Below are 13,353 nucleotides of genomic sequence, written 5' to 3'. Positions count from 1 at the left end.
AACGGTTCTTTTTTTTCCTTTAAAGGAACGGAACCCTAAAAAAATTTTTATTTTGAAAAACTGCCATTTTTAGTAGGTAATAGGTATATTCCCGTCTTACAGCATTAAAAATGAGCGCTCTATGTAAATTGGATAAATCGTGTAAACGTGATTTCCCTCCCACGAGGAGGTAAAGTGCTTACGGGTTACACGTGTAAAATGGGGTTCCTTAACAAATAATATTATGTACCTACGTAATGACACTTTGAAAAACCTGTTTGGACAAATACATACCTACCGATTTATAAGATTAGATATAGTATATCTACGAATTTCTTGCTGAATTTCTTGCTAGTTCTTCTCAGCAGGAAAGGAACTAGCAGTTTGGACAAATACATACCTAACAATGGATAAGATCAGATATAGTATATCTATGAATTTCTTGCTGGCTCTTCTCAGCAGGAAAGGAACTAGCAGTTTGGCCAAATACGTACATATACCTAACGATGGATAAGATCAGATAATTAGTATATATATGAATTTCTTGCCGAATTTCTTGCTGTTTCTTCTCAGCAGGAAAGGAACTAGGAGATAGATGCATTTCATTCACCACGCAAATAAGTTTTTGGCGGTTTTAACATTTCGAAGTCATTCGCGAGAAACACAGAAACTCTTAAAGAAATAAAATAAGTACCTAAGTAGATATCCATAACAACCCAAGGGTTTTTCGTTCTCCCGTAAAATTGCTAATTTTTAACCGACTTCAAAAAGGCGGAAGCCTATGAGTGACATAGGCTAATTTTTATTTCCAAAAAATTAGAAATCCATACGAAAATTTTAATAAGCTACCCGTGCGGAGCCTGTATTGTATTCTAAAAATGATTTACCTACTTTTCTATCCAGACCCCAGAGCTTGAAGGTGCAATTCGATATTTTTTGTAGAAAATAAATAGCGCGCGGTTCTTTTTTGTTTTTGTGATCTATACCTACCGCTTTGCGAAAATAGGAGCCTTTGTGAATGGATATGTGCATCGCTATGTCTATACACTCAGTCGAATAGAGCGGTCGAATGTAAACATAGACACAATATTGCACTGTGAATGAATAAATGTAGTCCGTCCGATACGGGAGAAGAAATAAATCATGAACGTAACCTAGGATTATATTTTTGAAGCCAATTTTGCACCTGCCTAGTGCTTTTACTAGGTTGTTAAGCCAGGGATAGAATTTTTCATGAGTTCAATCTTCTAGCGCTTATTATACAGTACTAGCTGATGCCCGCGACTTCGTCCGCGTGGATATAGGTTTATCAAAATCCCGTGGGAACTCATTGATTTTTCGGGATAAAAAGTAGCCTATATGCTAATCCAGGATATTATTATCTATCTCCATTCTAAACAGTCAAATCCGTCTAGTATTTTTTGCGTGAAGGAGTAACCTTTCGCCTTTACTTATAAGATTAGTAATAACTAGCTGACGCCTGCGACTTCCTCCGCGTGGATTTAGGTTTTTCGAAATCCCGTGGGAACTCTTTGATTTTCCGGGATAATAAGTAGCCTATGTGCTAATCGAGAATACTATCTATCCCCATTCCGAATTTTAGCCAAATCCGTCCAGTGGTTTTTGCGTGAAGGAGTAACAATCATACACACACACACACACACACACACACACACACACAAACTTTCGCTTTCATAATATTAGTGTAATTGACTATAAAAGTTTCTTTGAAGAAGCACAACAAAGAATTCGTTAAACAATCAGTCGATCGTCAACTTCAAAGGCCTATAAATATAATATTAAGTCTATCAAATCGTATGAGATCGTTGCCACCGTTTAATAAAGTCGCTAATCCTTAAATGGTTAAGCAATTTTCATAAAACATAGGAAACCACCTAAGAACTATCACAAATAAAAAAACGCAATTAAATCAATAAGTACATTTACTACTACTTAGATGCTATAGAAAAACACACAGACAAAGCGGTCAAACGTCAATTTTCCGAAAAGAGTCATTGTAATAACTGTGGGCAAGTCTCAAGAGCCTTCATAGTATATGAGACAGAACGGAAGTCCGATAAATGTCTTTTCCGAATTCTTTTGTCCAAGCCGCATCAAATACTTGGAACAAAAGAGACGAACTTTCCCACAATAGTGCCTCGGTCCATTGTGGTAGATGAGGAAAATCTTCGGAAAATTGACGTTAATGTACTGTTGAGTGCAGCACAAATTGTATTGCACATCTTTCGATAAAGTATCGTCTATAGAAACAACAAAACAAAGAGCCTCAATAGCTCAACGGTTGAGGAGCCGACTGAATTCCGAAAGGTCGGCGGTTCAAACCCCACCCGTTGCACTATTGTCGTACCTTTCCTAACACAGCTTTAAAACAAGAGTGAATAGGCACCTTCTAGGTAAACGCGTCCCATCTTAGACCACATCATCACTTTCCATCAGGTGTGATTGTGGTCAAGCGCTTACCTATAGTGAATAATAAAATAAAAAACACAGCTTTGCGCTTAGTTGGAGGGGAAAGGGGAATATTAGTCATGATTAGCATGGCTAATGAATCTTTTTTTAAAAAAAAGGTTATTAGTCTATTTCTGAAAATTCAACCCTTAAAGAGGTAAAATAGGGGTTTGAAATTCGTGTAGACTACGCGGTCGAAGTCGCGGACATAAGATGGTTATATAATTATGGTGTCATACAAAAGTTTACATCACACAATATAAGATTTAGACACCCTCAAACCGTCAAGCTTCCTTTGGGAAATAAAAGGTCAGTTTTCATACAGAAAACTGATTTTCTTGAGATGAGAGTTTTCGGTTGCCCGCATATTGAAGAGGCTAAGGCTCTAAGGGGCGGAAGAAATGAGGAAACGATTTTAGAGGCGTTTTGATGAAGGCTATACAAAATATTTCGTAACTAGCCGATGCCCGCGACTTGGCCCGCGTGGATTTTGGTATTTCGAATTGCCGTGGAAACTCTTTGATTTGCCGGGATAAAAAGTAGCCTATGTGTTAATCCAGGATATAACCTATCTCCGTTCCAAATTTCAGCCAAATCCGTCAAGTAGTTTTTGCGTGAAGGAGCAACAAACACACACACACATACACATACACACAAACTTTCGCCTTTATAATAATAGTGTGATTTTTGCATTAACTACTTAATATTTTTATTTTTTACCAATAAGTAAACGCTTCTTTTCCAATAGATGGGTAAGTAAAATTGTTGTTAAACGTGTTATGCAACCAAAGATCTGGATTGAGGATGCAGCTTTAAGAGGAGTTTATTCGTTGCGCGATCCATACAAACAAACTCAAACTCCAAGCAAACTCAGTGAATTTTGTTGAGACGTTTTGGAAACTAATATGTGTGTCTGTGGCTTTTCAGATTTCTGTAAAATGTGTAGGTAGTTTTAAAGTTAGACGGGGTCAAAAATTAACATACAAATCTCTAGGCCAGTGTCACTTTAAAACTAAGTACACATTTTCACGGAAAACCGACAAACCACAGCGACAAATATTAGTTTCTAGAACAAACATCAAGTTTGATTGGTTAATATTCAAATGTGAATCAAACTACGTTTGTGTGGAGAGTGCTGAGGAGCGTTCTATGGATACTTCGCTAGATTAATGAAATGGTTGTCCTTTTCTGAAAGAAGTATTTGGTACTTCATCATCATCATCATCAACCGATAGACGTCTACTGGTGGACATCGACTCTTGTAGAGACTTCCACACGCTGCGGTCATAAGCCGCCTGAATCCAGCGGCTTTCTGCGCCTCGTTTGATATCGTTTGTCCACCTAGTGTGGACTGTGGAGTGTTCCAACGCTGTGCTTTCAACGAGTTCGCCATTCAAGAACATTGGCACCACAACGTCCTCATTTTTTAACCCCCGACCCAAAAAGAGGGGTGTTATAAGTTTGACGTGTGTATCTTTGTATCTGTTTATCTGTCTGTGGCATCGTAGCTCGTAAACGAATGAACCGATTTGAATTTTTTTTTGTTTGATAGGTAAGATCGAGAGTGTCCCTAGCTATAATCGGAGAAAATCGGTGCAGCCGTTTGAAAGTTATCAGCTCTTTTCTAGTTTTCTTATAGAGGTTTTTGTGTCGGGTTTTTTTTTTTTTGAGTTATTTTGAATTATGTGCTCTGCCCATTACGACTTCAGCTTCGCATCCCGTTGAGTTATGTTCGTTACTCTGATTCTCCTTCTGAGCTTTTTCTGATTTGATCACGTAGAGAACGTTTGATCACTTATCATCAAGTATACTTTGAGTAAGTATGGCTCTCTGCTACCTAATGGAAGTTAATACCGCAAAATGGAAGAAAAAAGCGCGAAAAAATCCACTCGCAATTTACCCGATTGGGCTACAGAGTAGCTACAGAGTATCTTATCGTATTAGTAGCGTTTTTCCGTTCCTCATGTTCCCTGGGTCCATTTATCTCGACATGCCCGCTGGGAGATGAGATCGTTAACCAACACGTGATGTTCGGTAATCATTTCCTTTCGCCCATCAACCAAAGAGCATCAACGAGTTTCTTCCTCTTTCTTCTCGGTAGAACGGAATTCCGAACCAGTGGTAAATAATTTTGACGATTCAAAAGCACTTGTAAAAGTTACTTGAATAAAGATATTTAATTCAAAAAAATTGGTGATCAAATCAGTTTGCTAAGTAGTATCAGGGGTGTGGCTTAAGTAACTAATACAAACTACCAATGTAATTCCTACCAATTACAATCCGGGTATCTTTAAAACAAGAGTGAATAGGCACCTTCTAGGTAAACGCGTCCCATCTTAGACCACATCATCACTTTCCATCAGGTGTGATTGTGGTCAAGCGCTTACCTATAGTGAATAAAAAAAAATTTATATCCATTAATCCACTTGACCTTGAAAGCTATAAAAAGCAACAGAACCCGCCCTTATTCCCCTCGTGTTGTCGTACGTGTGCTTACTCACAATATTGACTCTATTCCATCGGTATGCGGGGAAGACTTTTCGATTACCTTTCCATAAGAACATGAAAGTAACTGTAAATAACATGGATGGTAAATAAGTAGGTATAAAGCTTGCTTTCAGTCGCCTACTTGGTATGTGGGTGAGATGTTTGTATTGAATGTATATTCTTTTACTGTTCACCATAAAAATTTGTCATCATCATAATCAATCCATCGTCGGCCCACTACTGAGACGGGTCTCCTATCAGACTGAGAAGGGTTTCAAAGTTCATAACGCTGACCAAGTGCATATTGGCAGACTTCACACACCTTTCAGGACATCTATACTAATAAATAAAATTGGAGTGTCTGTCTGTAATTTCGAAATAACTACCTCATATTAAGCTCATATGGTTATTTGAACGATACCAACACTGAATAACACGTTTTTAAAATTTTTGTCTGTCTGTCTGTCTGTCTGTCTGTCTGTCTGTCTGTCTGTTTGAAAAGGCTAATCTCCGGAACGGCTGAACCGATTTTGACGGGATTTTCACAGACAAGTTGAGGATTGACCAGGGCGTAACATAGGCTACTTTTTTAACCGACTTTGAAAAAGGAAGTTGTGTTTTTCTACCTATGTACACCGAAATCTCCGAGATTTCTGAACCGATTTGCGTAATTTTTTTTTTAATCGATAGAGAAACTTTGCGACATTGTTTCATAAAAAATTTGGAGTCCAACTCCTCAATCCTGATGCTGCAGGGGATCTGACCAATCCACGCGGGCGAAGCTGCGGGCATCAGCTAGTTATAAATAACTCTCAAGCGTGTAGGTTTCCTCACGATGCATTCCTCTGTTAAATATTAGTACAGAAAACGAGGCATAAAAAGCAAAACTAAGTACCTACTAAGCTATAGAGCTACAATTTCTCTTCCAGGCAACCAATGGCAACGATGCACATAGCTGATGTTGTGAAGACCAGTAACAGTTAATAAAAATAATAATCTTGTCTTGGGACTTGTCTTGCGTCTATGGTGTGGTGTATAGTTACCAATGATTTTCCCAGCGAACAACAAAGCATAGAAAGCGCATTTCTAAGAATTATCATTCGAAAACATGGGCCAAAAACTCACGCGTGTTAAACGTGTAAAACTGTGCTCATGATTCCTTTATTATGTCATGTGACACTAGCAACTGCCGTGATTGGTGTGTTCAAAAATCGAAATGACAGTTATATCACAGTTTTATCGTAAAACTGTGGTAAACATACTCACATATACATGTGGTAACTGTGGTATACTCTATACCTCTCTACCTGTTACTCTACCTATAACTATTATATACTTACTACGATCGAAATTGAAGGCGTAAGTATGCGGTAGAGTAGGTATAATTAATGTTCCGCCTAATGTACAGAGCGTACGGAATATTTCTATGCTTTGTCGTTCACTGGACGACTATTACAAATTAATGACGGTTGATAAATGATTAATGAGGTTTTCGGTTTCGTCGCTGATTAATTTCAGATTGCAAATGACGTACCTTTAGGGAATTAACTATCTGAGTAATTTGATCCGCCCCTTGATGAGCTTCACGGGTGGAATCATTCTTCTAATTTATAAAGGAATAAGAAAGATTATACCTACCTACTTATATTGCACAAGTGTAAATTAAAAAATTTATTACGCCCCGGACAATTAGTGAAGGTTACAGTAACTAGAAAAGAGCTGATAAGTGATAACTTTCAAACGGCTGAACCGATTTTCTTGGATTATAGCTAAGAACACTCTCGATCAAGCCACCTTTCAAACAAAAAATAAGTAAATTACAATCGGTTCATTAGTTTAGGAGCTACTATGCCACAGACAGATACACAGATACACACTTCAAACTTATAACACCTCTCTTTTTGGGTCGGGGGTTAAAAACCTCAGGATTATATAGCGGTTATATATTTTATAAAAGACTAGCGACCCGCCCCAGCTTCGCACGGATAACTTATTACAATTTTCGTAGGGATCTCTATTTTTCGTGAAAAGAAAATATAGCCTGTCACTCAAGAATAATGTAGCTTTCTACTGGTGAAAGAATTATCTAAATGTTGCACTATTGTCGTACCCACTCCTGGCACAAGCTTTATGCTTAATTGGAGGGGAAAGGGGAGAATTAGTCATGATTAGCATGGCTAATATTTAAAAAAAAAATAGGTTGAGTAGTTCCAGAGATTACTTCCTATAAACAAACTTACAATCTTTACCTCTTTATAGTTTAGGAATGATTATGCCGCCTGCCGGTAATCTCTTCCGCTTGGACTTACCTAGGTTTTAAAAATTCTTTAAGAAGTCTGATTTTCCGGGATAAGAAGTATCAAGTAACATATAACAGATGTCCAAGCAAAAAGTCACATTTAATAGTAAAGATTTAGATATAAGTACCTGGATCTCCCGTCGTTTCCAGCACTTACGCAAAACTTCATTAGTCTACATCCATACTAACATTATAAATGCGAAAGTGTGTCTATTTGTTTGTGTCTGACTACCGGGTTTTCACGGTCCGTTTGACTAAACTTGTTGGTATATAAAGATAAGGGCGAGACAGGGACCCGGAAAATCAAAGAGTAGAAAAAGTTAGGCGTAGTTAGTTCGTTGTGGGTATGAGAACTCGTAAAAGTCGAACGGAAATCAGGTTACGAGTACCATGTATGAGAGTGGTGAGTACAGGAAATACTTATTTACTTAGTTAGGCCGGGCTCTCAAACTTTTAAGAGCACGGAACCCTCATTTATTCCTTCATATTTTATGGATCCCCAAATACTAATAATATCTTAAGTACGCGACGGACTTTGTCTGTGTTGGTGTTAGCTGGCGGGCGTGCTCTGCCTTTTTACCCGACTACGGCAAAGCCGAAAGGAAGGGTTATGATTTTAGCAGTCTATGTATGTATGTATGTAAATATGTATGTATGTTTGTAACCAGTTTCTGTGTGTTCCACCGTAGCGCCTAAACTGCTGGGCCGATTTTGATGAATGAGGTGTCAATCGATTCTTTGTAATGGCCCGGGTGACATAGGCTATACTTTTTACGAAAAAAATCGGCCTGACGGAAGTTACATCAAAAAAAGTAAGGGTCTCAAATTTTTTTTTATTCCTATTTCTTTCTTTTTAGTTTATTTTACTTGTACCAAATCTGGTTCAAGTTGTTTCAATTTTTTCCGTAGTCGGGTTTATAGTTTTTTCAACTTTTTTTGGGGTGTTTTTTTTTTGTTAAAACTGACTGGAAAACGCTCTAAGGGGGTGCCGTGCGTATGTAGGCGAGCGCCGGCACAGACGGGGTCCATACTTGTATAGTTTAACTTGTTACAAATAACTACAAACTTGACATTGGCTAATCTTTGTAAAGCCAGACGAAAGAGAAAAAAAAAAGTACGCGACAGATTGAAATGGCACCTCGACCTTTAGCGAACTATAGTTAGATACTAGCTGTGCCCGCGACTTCGTTCGCGTGGAATAGCTCTCAGCGCGCTTTATACGCGCGGCCACGGACGCTCAGGCGCGAGGCGTGTAGTACTCTGTACGTTAAAAATGTTCGCCGTGATTCTTTAAATTGACATAACTTTTTTATTTATGAACCGATTTACATGAAATAAACACTAAATGTTAAGTGAAACTTACTACAATATATTAGTGAAAACCGTATCTAAATCGAATAAGCCGTTTCTGATATTAGCGTGCACAAACACACGGACAATCAGACAAAAAAAAAATTAATTACAATTTCGGGTTCGGCATCGATATAATAACAACCCCTGCTACTTTTTTTTTATATATTTCCATTGTACAGACACCACTTTTCTACAATTTTATTATATGTATAGTATATAGATAGATAGCCAAAGATAGCAAGTTCGTTGTAAGAACTCGGAAAAGTCGAGCGGAAATTAAGTTACGCGTGTAGGAGAGTGGCGAGGTTTACGGGAAATAGGTATTCGTAGACGATCGGAAATGAGATTCAGTCAGCACTCAGCTTTAATAGAGCATTTGTACGGTCTCTCTCTATCTATACCCATCACTACCCATCACTACCCATATTACTATCCATATAAATTATTATAAATGCGAAATTGTTTGTTTGTTGGTTTGTTCGTTTATTAGTTTGCTAGTTAGTTGGTTAATCCCTCAATCACTTAGCTATACTTATCGATGTATAATATCACTACTCATCACTACACATCTATACTAATCTATATCTATACTAATAAATAAAATTGAAGTGTTTGTCTGTTTGAACGGGCTAATCTTCGGAATGGCTAAACCTATTTTGACGGGACTTTCACAGACAAGTAGAGGATTAACCAAGGAGTAGCATAGGCTACTTTTTTAACCGACTTTGAAAATGGAGGAGTTGTGTTTTTGTAACTATGTACCCACACTGATATCTCCGAGATTTCTGAACCGATTTGCGTAATTTTTTGAAATCGTTATCGGTTTAAAAAAAATTACGCAAATCGGTTCGCAAATCCTTTATAGGAACTTTGCGACATTGTTCCATAAAAAATTTGGATTCCAACTCCTCAATCCTGATGCTGCAGGGGCTCTGACCACTCCACGCGGGCGAAGCTGCGGGCATCAGCTAGTAATAATTAATTATGAATGCGAAAATGTATTTGTTTGTTGGTGTGTCCTTTGATCACGTCACAACGGAGCAACGCGACGAATCGAACGATAGGCCCAGTAATTTTTATACAGGAACTGTTTAGTATGCAAAAATGTCCTTAGACGATTTTATTCCGATAAAAGCCGGATTTGTTTCTTTCCGTGTCTAGAATGGCCAGAATCATAACTTTGCGAATTCAGATAGCTATTCCAAGAATGATAAAATAAAGCAATTTCATTTTAATGATGATGAATGATTTGGTATATTTTAATTACCTTACGCAATACTAGCTGATGCCCGCGACTTCGTCCACGTGGTTTTTTTTTCAATAATCCCGTGGGAATTATTTGATTTTCCGGGATAAAAAGTAGCCTATGTCCTTCCCCGGCATGTAAGCTAACTCTGTACGAAATTTTATAAAAATCGGTTAATCTATTGGGCTATTAAAAGCTATTGTCAATCGATTGACGTCCACGTCTGGACGTAGTCTCTTCCATACGCCACGGTTTTGCGCCGCCTGAATCCAGCGGCTCTCTGCGACTCGATTGATCTGTCCACTAGTGGGGGGAGAGGTCCTCCAACCATAGAATACATACTTCTTTATTTATTACATACCCGGCTGAATTTGTTGTGGGCTCTTCTCTGACTTGGGCGCGTTTGGAACCCTCGTAGCTTCAGTTTAACATAGTAAATTATCACCACTATATCTTTGAAATCTAACAAATCGGACAAACAAAAGGTGAACTACTTTGAAAAAATGATTTTGATATTTTGATTTTACTGACTCGTTTCTTCAGTGAAATATTTTGAGTCTCTTAAATCCCACTTTGTTTCAATCTGGCGAGACTCATATTAACATACTAAGCAACGTTCTTCAATTAAGAGATAAGCAAAGGTAGAGAGCGGTTCTAGTGTGTGTGGCCCAAGTTGTGGAAAACTGCTATTTTTATACGAGTTTTTATAGTTCCGTACCTCAAAAGGTCTGTCGTGTCTGTCCTAAGGTAACCGAAGGTAGGTAGATCTTATATATAGGACAAGTAAAGAAAAACATGAATTTTTGGTTAAATCACAAAAAAAATATTAAAATATTGTGTTTATGAAAACATAATTAGTATTTTCAATTTTCAAAGCAAGATAACTATACCAAGTGGTGTATCATATGAATGAGCTTTACTTGTACATTCTAAAACAGACTTTTATTTATTTTTATGCATAACTAGCTGACGCCCGCAACTTCGTCCGCGTGGATTTCGGTTTTTCGAAATCCCGTAGGAACTCTTTGGTTTTCCGGGATAAAAAGTAGCCTATGTGCTAATCCAGGATATTATCTATCTCCATTCCGAATTTCAGCCAAATCCGTCCAGTAGTTTTTGCGTGAAGGAGTAACCAACACACACACACACACATACAAACTTTCGCCTTTATAATATTAGTGTGATAGTTTTGATTTATCCTGCAAAATATCATATGAAAAAATGTCATAATGTTTCATACAAAATGTATACAAGCGATGAGACCCAAGATATACAGAGCTGGCATGCCATGGTTGAGGCGCCTATGTATAACTAAACCAAATGACCGTATCTGCGCCGCGCCTTGCGCTCGTCCGCAATGGCCACCTCTTGTACGCGTATGATTGTAAATAAGGCCCCAAACCAGTGGTAGATTCTTTAAGAACCTCAGAAAATCCAAAATTATTTCTTAGTTTTAAAGCTGTTCGATAAAAAACGTCAATCGCTTACTCCTATGACTTGTACCACAGTAAATTCTCCTTTCAGTCGGTATTACCTACTTATGCGTTGAAAGCCCGCCATTAGTGGGCTTTGTAGACATTCCAGGCAGATTCCAGGCTAATTCCAACAACGTATCCGATAGCACTATTTACCGGCCCCTAGAGAGGCCTTAATCACCCTGAAATGTTAGACGTACGTACGGACGGTCGAAAGATTTTGCCTAGAATGAAGTGTCTTATTTCCATTAAAAGAGCAACCGCCGATTTACGTGCTGATTCTTTTCGGTAGGAAGAGCATTCCAAAAGCCAAAAGTGGTTTTGAAAGACGATTGAAAACACTTTGTAAAAGTTTAATTTCCAAAATTAAATATCACTTGTTTCAGTAGTAGGGCCGGCAAAATGTTGATCATGAAAATGATGATGATAATTTTCGTAGTAAGTAAGCTAAACAATTGTTATTAAAAAAAAACGACTTTCAAAACCAAAGTAAAAAAAATAATTTTTGTTTCTTTACGTGTAGGTTTGTATGTGTGAAGTCGGACGAGATTCACGTTTAGATTCCTATGTAGTTTCTTTTATTATGCTCGCCCGACTTCATACACGCGTAGAAACAAATATTTTTTTAATTTGTAGTGGTTTTGGAAGTCGGTTTTTAATTTTTTATTTAGTGTCATTGCTTGGTATCTGCAATATCAATTCACCAGCAACACTTTCCAAATCCACACAGCTTAGAAGTTCAGTGCCTTGGCAGAGAAGTCGTGCCAGAAGAAATTTCCGCTTTCCGAGACTAATGAGACGTCTCAAGTCTCGACTAATCCCTTCGTAACCTCTTCTGCAAATGAGTCCAATTTCCACAGATTGTCGAAGGATTATGGTATCCAACGTTGAGTTAGTTACAATATGCTGTATAATGCATCTGATCTAATAAAAATTGGTCAAGTGTGAGTTGGACTCGTACACAAGGGTTCCGTACCATCGTATACAAGAAATAAAACACTTAGTTATTTTTTTTAATTTCTTGGCGGTATTTTTGAATTTTGTATTTATTTGTTTTTATAGCGGCAACAGAAATACACATTCTGTAAAAATTTCAAATCTCTGTCTATTACGGTTCATGAGATACAGCCGACTGACAGACAAATGGACGGACGGACGAACAGACAGTCTTAGCAATAGGGTTCCGTCGGCACCCTTCGGGTATGAACCCTAAAACCACAGTTATTTAGGTCCATTAATACAAAAATGTTAAAGGTGCGTCCCCGGGGTCGAACCTTCGGGCCTCCGGAATTGAAGGCGGACGTCTTAACCACTGGGCCAATAGGAACGTGTGTTTGCCCACAATGGGATTGCAAATACCTAATTAATATTATATGAGCTACTATATGGCTTCGGTACTAATATGAAATAGATTAAAATTCATAAATTATGTACTTACATAACATTAGTATGCATTAAGCCTTATGAATTTTAATAAGCGGTTTCCAATTAATGTTGTTTTAACATAAGCTATTTACTTAATAATAATAATTAATTTGTCATTTGTCATCATTTTGTCATGTTAATGAGAGTGCCCCCAGGACATACATTTATCATAGTAGATATAGTCCATAAAAAATTACTTCTCACGCGCCATTTTAACGTTATATGTCAAATGCCCTGTGAAAAGGACGATTTTAGACCCTAATTTAAAGGTGAACCCGTATTTTAGACATGACACTTGACCCATAGAGTTAAAATGGCACGTGTGAAGTCAATTTATACGGACTAAATACGTCTTATATTAAAAAAAAGTGCGTTATAATAACTAGCCGATGCCCGCGACTTCACCCGCGTGGATATAGTTTTTTCGCAATCCTGTGGAAACTCTTTAATTTTCCGGGATAAAAAGTAGCATATGTGCTAATCTAGGATATTATCTATCTCCATTCCAAATTTCAGCCAAATCCGTCTTGTAGTTTTTGTGTGAAGGAGTAACAAACATACACACACACACACATGCACACAAACTTTCGCCTTTATAATATTAGTGTGATACTGAAAAA

General features: G+C 37.7%; 1 protein-coding gene across 1 annotated transcript in view; it reads left to right on the top strand.

Moving 5' to 3' along the window:
- LOC123867369 (centaurin-gamma-1A) overlaps positions 1 to 13,071 on the top strand; it is a 307,921-nt gene extending 294,850 nt beyond the window's left edge. Inside the window, exons 16-17 of the mRNA XM_045909371.1 lie at positions 3,383 to 3,388; positions 12,910 to 13,071. The gene's annotated coding sequence lies outside the window, so the exon portion shown is untranslated. The remainder of the gene's footprint in view (positions 1 to 3,382; positions 3,389 to 12,909) is intronic.
- Positions 13,072 to 13,353: the final 282 nt, after the last annotated feature.

Source organism: Maniola jurtina, chromosome 8, assembly GCF_905333055.1.
Source record: "Maniola jurtina chromosome 8, ilManJurt1.1, whole genome shotgun sequence".
NCBI classification, from domain to species: Eukaryota; Metazoa; Arthropoda; class Insecta; order Lepidoptera; family Nymphalidae; genus Maniola; species Maniola jurtina.
This window is presented reverse-complemented; position numbering and strand designations above follow the sequence as displayed.